An 8380-nucleotide genomic window follows, 5' to 3' on the forward strand; every position below is an offset into this window, starting at 1 on the left:
TATTAGGGCCCGAGCACTAGGCGTGCGAAGGCCCTATTGTAATGCAAAGGATTATTATTATTAGGGCCCGAGCACTAGGCGTGCGAAGGCCCTATTGTAATGCAAAGGATTATTATTAGGGCCCGAGCACTAGGCGTGCGAAGGCCCTATTGTAATGCAAAGGATTATTATTATTAGGGCCCGAGCACTAGACGTGCGAAGGCCCTATTGTAATGCAAAGGATTATTATTATTATTAGGGCCCGAGCACTAGACGTGCGAAGGCCCTATTGTAATGCAAAGGATTATTATTATTATTATTATTATTATTATTATTCTTCTTTCTTCATGGCAAATGAAAATGGCCAATTTGGAGGCCTGAACATGCACGAAAAGTCACCAAAATTTGCACATACGTGCAGATTCGCGTAAATTTCGATAATCTTGCGTCGTTTTGAAAAAATGTCAAAAAATGGCTCAGTGGCGCCCCCTTGACCCTTAAAATTTTCAAAAAGGCCTCTCCTCTCAGGTTTTCAACGTAGAGCAATGAAATTTGGGGAGTAGATACCTTATGCCTAACTGTTCAAAAAAGCCTCTTGCACCCATATTCCAAATCCAACAGGAAATCGGGTATTTTGGATCGAATGTGAAATTTTTTCGGTTCACAGTTGGAGTTTACGTTTGGAGGCTTGAACATGCACGAAAACTCACCAAAATTTGCACATACATTCAACTTTGCGTAAATTTTGATAATCTACAAAAAAATTTAACAAAATGGCTCAGTGGCGCCCCCTTGAAATTTTCAAAAAGGCCTTTCCTATTAGGTTTTTTCAACGTAGAACGATGAAATTTGGCGAGTCGATACATTGTGCAAAACTGCTCCAAAAAGTCTCTTGCACCCATATTCCAAACCCAACAGGAAGCTGGAAATTTTGGGTCAAATGCGAAATTTTATCGATTTACATTTGAGACCTTGTCGCTGAAGGATAAAGTTGGATCGTCTTCAAAATTGGTCAGACTATTCAGGAGACCTATGAGATCTTAAGTTTTCAAAATGGTGTGTTTTCATTCAAGGGTCTGGCCTGGGCGTGGTCCCAAAGTCGGCCATTTTTGGGCAAAATACCAAATTCAGAAAATGATTAAAAACTCCGTGATACAACGTTCAATCTTTTTCATTTCTAGCATGTATATGAGATATCCCAGCCTGAACACGACTGCATTGAAATATTACCCATTAGGCCTGGCGCCCCCTAGTGGGAACAGGAAATGGCCTTCTTTACAAGACAGGCTCCTCCTCCAAGGGAAAAAAATCTATTGACCTCAAACCTGTTTCAGGGGAGCCTCAAGACATGTGTTCAGGTCCCTGATGAAAAATATTGAGATTTCGTTGAAGCGGAGAGGTCCAAACTGGAAGTGAAAATGACCGACAACAATTTGTCTCGCCAAAAATTTTGAACAGTCATAACTCGGCAGATATGCAACATATCTGCGCCAAACTTTCCGTGTTTGTTGAGAGTCATACCCTGAAGGTTCTTGTAGGGGTCATTTGCATCAACTCTACAGTGCCAACTAGTGGCGACAGAAAGAAGTTTTAAAAAAGGCCTTTCCTATTGGGTTTTTTCAACATAGAGCAAGGAAATTTGGGGAGTAGATACCTTATGCAAAACTGCTCCAAAAAGTCTCTTGCACCCATATTCCAAATCCAACAGGAAATCGGGTATTTTGGATCGAATGTGAAATTTTCATGGGTTCACAGTAAGAGTTTACATTTGGAGGCTTGAATATGCATAAAAACTCACCAAAATTTGCACATACATGCGGCTTTGGATAACGTTCGATAATCTTGCAACGTTACGAAACAATTTAACAAAATGGCTCAGTGGCGCCCCCTTGAAATTTTCAAAAAGGCCTCTCCATTTAGGTTTTTCTAACATAGAGTGATGAAATTTGGAGAGTCAAAACTTTGTGCAAAACTGCTCCAAAAAGTCTCTTGCACACACATTCCAAATCCTACAGGAAATCGGGTATTTTGGATTGAATGTGAACTTTTTATCGATTTACAGTGTGCACATTTTACACCTTGGCACCTAGGGAATTAGTTTGATCATTCTCAAAATTGGTGAGACTGTTCATGAGGCATATGAAATCTTAAATTATAAAAATGGTGTGTTTTCATTCACGGGCCTGACCTGGGCGGGGCGCCAAATTCTTCCATTGTTTCGCCAAAACACCGAATTCGGAAAATGACTGATAGCTCCCTCATACAACGTTCAATCTATTTTAAATCTGCCATGTGTGTGAGGTATACCAGCCTGAGCAGGACTGGATTGAAAATTTATCATTTGTGCCTGGCGCCTCCTAGTGGGAACAGGAAATGCCCTTTTTTACGGGACACACTCCTCCTCTAAAGGGAAAAAATCAATCTACCTCAAACCTGCATAAGGGAAACCTTAAGACCTGTCTTCAGGTTCCTGATGAAAAATATTGAAGTTTCGTTGAAGCGGAGGGGTCCAAACAGGAAAGTGAAAATGACTGTCAACAATTTTTCTCTCCAAAAACTTTGAACAGTCATAACTCGGCAGATATACAAGATATCTGCGCCAAACTTCCCGTGCTTGTTGAGAGTCATACCCTGAAGGGCCTTGTAGGGGTCATTTGCATCAACCCTACAGCGCCAACTAGTGGCGATAGAAAGTCACTCGTTTTTCCAAAACATGTCCAGTTCTTTTCATGTTGGTCATTGTAGTTTCAAGACCTATTAAAATACTTTTTTACGGCCCATGTCCACGTGTCTCTGTCTGTTGCCGTGACGACCCTTTGTTCGCCATTTAAAGGAAATATTTTTTTTCAGAGACTCAGGGAGCTTATAGAGCCACAATAGTTGGCACACTTGGTCGAATTGGCCCAGTTAGAAGATTAATTTTGGTTTTGAATAAGGGCTTGACTGCACAGCTCAGTAGTGGCTCCTTTTTTGTAGTACTCTCTCCAATAGGGGTTTTTATCTCTTTGGTGTGGGAATGTAAATAGGCGACTTTCGAGCATGTTAGGTTCTAATGAGATGATTAGAGAGGAGGATCTGCCACCACCCTGACCTGCACACAGTCCGAGTTGCGTGACGTCCGAGTTGCGCTAGATTGCGAGGGCCCGTTCAGTCCTGCTTGCAGGCCTAGTTATTATTATTATTATTATTCTTCTTTCTTCATGGCAAATGAAAATGGCCAATTTGGAGGCCTGAACATGCACGAAAAGTCACCAAAATTTGCACATACGTGCAGATTCGCGTAAATTTCGATAATCTTGCGTCGTTTTGAAAAAATGTCAAAAAATGGCTCAGTGGCGCCCCCTTGACCCTTAAAATTTTCAAAAAGGCCTCTCCTCTCAGGTTTTCAACGTAGAGCAATGAAATTTGGGGAGTAGATACCTTATGCCTAACTGTTCAAAAAAGCCTCTTGCACCCATATTCCAAATCCAACAGGAAATCGGGTATTTTGGATCGAATGTGAAATTTTTTCGGTTCACAGTTGGAGTTTACGTTTGGAGGCTTGAACATGCACGAAAACTCACCAAAATTTGCACATACATTCAACTTTGCGTAAATTTTGATAATCTACAAAAAAATTTAACAAAATGGCTCAGTGGCGCCCCCTTGAAATTTTCAAAAAGGCCTCTCCTATTAGGTTTTTTCAACGTAGAACAATGAAATTTAGTGAGTCGATACATTGTACAAAACTGCTCCAAAAAGTCTCTTGCACCCATATTCCAAACCCAACAGGAAGCTGGAAATTTTGGGTCAAATGCGAAATTTTATCGATTTACATTTGAGACCTTGTCGCTGAAGGATAAAGTTGGATCGTCTTCAAAATTGGTCAGACTATTCAGGAGACCTATGAGATCTTAAGTTTTCAAAATGGTGTGTTTTCATTCAAGGGTCTGGCCTGGGCGTGGTCCCAAAGTCGGCCATTTTTAGGCAAAATACCAAATTCAGAAAATGATTAAAAACTCCGTGATCCAACGTTCAATCTTTTTCATTTTTAGCATGTTTATGAGATATCCCAGCCTGAACACGACTGCATTGAAATATTACCCATTAGGCCTGGCGCCCCTAGTGGAAACAGGAAATGGCCTTCTTTACGAGACAGGCTCCTCCTCCAAGGGAAAAAAATCTATTGACCTCAAACCTGTTTCAGGGGAGCCTCAAGACATGTGTTCAGGTGCCTGATGAAAAATATTGAGGTTTCGTTGAAGCGGAGAGGTCCAAACTGGAAGTGAAAATGACCGTCAACAATTTGTCTCGCCAAAAACTTTGAACAGTCATAACTCGGCAGATATGCAACATATCTGCGCCAAACTTTCCGTGTTTGTTGAGAGTCATACCCTGAAGGTTCTTGTAGGGGTCATTTGCATCAACTCTACAGTGCCAACTAGTGGCGACAGAAAGAAGTTTTAAAAAAGGCCTTTCCTGTTGGGTTTTTTCAACGTAGAGCAATGAAATTTGGGGAGTAGATACCTTATGCCTAACTGCTCAAAAAAGCCTCTTGCACCCATATTCCAAATCCAACAGAAAATCGGGTATTTTGGATCAAATGTGAAATTTCTGTCCATTTCTAGTACAGTTTACATTTGGAGGCCTGGACATGCACGAAAACTCACCAAATTTTGCACATACATGCGGCTTTGTGTGGATTTCGATAATCTTGCAACGTTACAAAAAAATGTAACAAAATGGCTCAGTGGCGCCCCCTTGAATTTTTCAAAAAGGCGTTTCCTATTAGGTTTTTTTAACGTAGAGCAATGAAATTTGGGGAGTCGATACCTTGTGCAAAACTGCTCCAAAAAGTCTCTTGCACCCATATTCCAAACCCAACAGGAAATCGGGTATTTTGGATCGAATGTGAAATTTTTATCAATTAACAGGGTGCACATTTGAGACCTTGTCACAGAGGGAATCAATTGGATCATCTTCAAAATTGGTTAGACAATTCAGGAGACCTATGAAATCTAAACTTTTCAAAATGGTGTGTTTTCATTCATGGGTCTGACCTGGGCGTGGTGCCAAAGTCGGCCATTTTTTCGGCAAAATGACAAATTCAGTAAAGGACTAATAGCTCCTTGAAACAACGTTCAATCTTTTTCATATCTGGCATGTATGTGCGGGATCCCACCCTGAACACGAGTGCATTGAAATATTACTCATTAGGCCTAGCGCCCCCTAGTGGGAACAGGAAATGCCTTTTTTACGAAACAGGCTCCTCCTCCAAGGAAAAAAAAATCTATTCACCTCAAACCTGCATCAGGGGAGCCTGAAGACATGTGTTCAGGTGCCTGATGAAAAATACTGAGGTTTGGTTGAAGCAGAAGGGTCCAACAGGAGAAGTAAAAATGACTGAAGCCATTTCGTCTCACCACAAGTTTTCAACAGTCATAACTTCTACAACATATCTGCGCCAAACATATCGTGCTTGTTGAGTCATAGTCTGAAGGGTCCTGTAGGGGTCATTTGCATCAACCCTACAGCGCCAACTAGTGGCAATAGAAAGTCACTCATTTTTTTAAATATATGTCCAGTTCTTTTCAGGTTGGTCATTGTAGTTTCAAGACCTTTTAAAATACTTATTTTACGGCCCATGTCCACATGTCTCTGTCTGTTGCTGTGATGACCCTTTATTCGCTCCTTTTTTGTAGTCCTCTGTCCAATAGGGGTTTTTATCTCTTAGGTGTGTGAATGTAAAGAGGCAACTTTCGCGCATGTTAGGTTCTAATGAGATGATTAGAGAGGACGATCTGCCACCACCCTGACCTGCACACTGTCCGAGTTGCATGACGTCCGAGTTGCGCTAGATTGCGAGGGCCCGTTCAGTCCTGCTTGCAGGCCTAGTTATTATTATTATTATTATTCTTTCTTCATGGCAAATGAAAATGGCCAATTTGGAGGCCTGAACATGCACGAAAAGTCACCAAAATTTGCACATACGTGCAGATTCGCGTAAAATTTGATAATCTAGCGTCGTTTTGAAAAAATTTCAAAAAATGGCTCAGTGGCGCCCCCTTGACCCTTAAAATTTTCAAAAAGGCCTCTCCTCTCAGGTTTTCAACGTAGAGCGATGAAATTTGGGGAGTAGATACCTTATGCCTAACTGTTCAAAAAAGCCTCTTGCACCCATATTCCAAATCCGACAGGAAATCGGATATTTTGGATCAAATGTGAAATTTTTTCGGTTCACAGTTGGAGTTTACGTTTGGAGGCCTGAACATGCACGAAAACTCACCAAAATTTGCACATACATGCAACTTTGCGTAAATTTTGATAATCTACAAAAAAATTTAACAAAATCGCTCAGTGGCGCCCCCTTGAAATTTTCAAAAAGGCCTGTCCTATTAGGTTTTTTCAACGTAGAATGATGAAATTTGGTGAGTCGATACATTGTGTAAAACTGCTCCAAAAAGTCTCTTGCACCCATATTCCAAACCCAACAGGAAGCCGGAAATTTTGGATCAAATGTGAAATTTTATCGATTTACATTTGAGACCTTGTCGCTGAAGAAAATAGTTGGATCGTCTTCAAAATTGGTCAGACTATTCAGGAGACATATGAGATCTTAAGTTTTCAAAATGGTGAGTTTTCACTCAAGGGTCTGACCTGGGCGTGGTCCCAAAGTCGGCCATTTTTGGGCAAAATACCAAATTCAGAATATGATTAAAAACTCGGTGATACAACGTTCAATCTTTTTCATTTCTAGCATGTATATGAGATATCCCAGCCTGAACACGACTGCATTGAAATATTACCCATTAGGCCTGGCGCCCCCTAGTGGAAACAGGAAATGGCCTTCTTTACGAGACAGGCTCCTCCTCCAAGGGAAAAAAATCTATTGACCTCAAACCTGTTTCAGGGGAGCCTCAAGACATGTGTTCAGGTCCCTGATGAAAAATATTGAGGTTTCGTTGAAGCGGAGAGGTCCAAACTGGAAGTGAAAATGACCGTCAACAATTTGTCTCGCCAAAAATTTTGAACAGTCATAACTCGGCAGATATGCAACATATCTGCGCCAAACTTTCCGTGTTTGTTGAGAGTCATACCCTGAAGGTTTTTGTAGGGGTCATTTGCATCAACTCTACAGTGCCCACTAGTGGCGACAGAAAGAAGTTTTAAAAAAGGCCTTTCCTATTGGGTTTTTTCAACATAGAGCAAGGAAATTTGGGGAGTAGATACCTTATGCAAAACTGCTCCAAAAAGTCTCTTGCACCCATATTCCAAATCCAACAGGAAATCGGGTATTTTGGCTCGAATGTGAAATTTTCATGGGTTCACAGTAAGAGTTTACATTTGGAGGCTTGAATATGCATAAAAACTCACCAAAATTTGCACATACATGCGGCTTTGGATAACGTTCGATAATCTTGCAACGTTACGAAACAATTTAACAAAATGGCTCAGTGGCGCCCCCTTGAAATTTTCAAAAAGGCCTCTCCATTTAGGTTTTTCTAACATAGAGTGATGAAATTTGGAGAGTCAAAACTTTGTGCAAAACTGCTCCAAAAAGTCTCTTGCACACACATTCCAAATCCTACAGGAAATCGGGTATTTTGGATTGAATGTGAACTTTTTATCGATTTACAGTGTGCACATTTTACACCTTGGCACCTAGGGAATTAGTTTGATCATTCTCAAAATTGGTGAGACTGTTCATGAGGCATATGAAATCTTAAGTTATAAAAATGGTGTGTTTTCATTCACGGGCCTGACCTGGGCGGGGCGCCAAATTCTTCCATTTTTTCGCCAAAACACCGAATTCGGAAAATGACTGATAACTCCCTCATACAACGTTCAATCTATTTTAAATCTGGCATGTGTGTGAGGTATACCAGCCTGAGCAGGACTGGATTGAAAATTTACCATTTGTGCCTGGCGCCTCCTAGTGGGAACAGGAAATGCCCTTTTTTACGGGACACACTCCTCCTCTAAAGGGAAAAAATCAATCTACCTCAAACCTGCATAAGGGAAACCTTAAGACCTGTGTTCAGGTGCCTGATGAAAAATATTGAAGTTTCGTTGAAGCGGAGGGGTCCAAACAGGAAAGTGAAAATGACTGTCAACAATTTTTCTCTCCAAAAACTTTGAACAGTCATAACTCGGCAGATATACAAGATATCTGCGCCAAACTTCCCGTGCTTGTTGAGAGTCATACCCTGAAGGGCCTTGTAGGGGTCATTTGCATCAACCCTACAGCGCCAACTAGTGGCGATAGAAAGTCACTCGTTTTTCCAAAACATGTCCAGTTCTTTTCATGTTGGTCATTGTAGTTTCAAGACCTATTAAAATACTTTTTTACGGCCCATGTCCACGTGTCTCTGTCTGTTGCCGTGACGACCCTTTGTTCGCCATTTAAAGGAAATATTTTTTT

The sequence above is a fragment of the Corythoichthys intestinalis genome, chromosome 2 (assembly GCF_030265065.1).
Source record: "Corythoichthys intestinalis isolate RoL2023-P3 chromosome 2, ASM3026506v1, whole genome shotgun sequence".
NCBI classification, from domain to species: Eukaryota; Metazoa; Chordata; class Actinopteri; order Syngnathiformes; family Syngnathidae; genus Corythoichthys; species Corythoichthys intestinalis.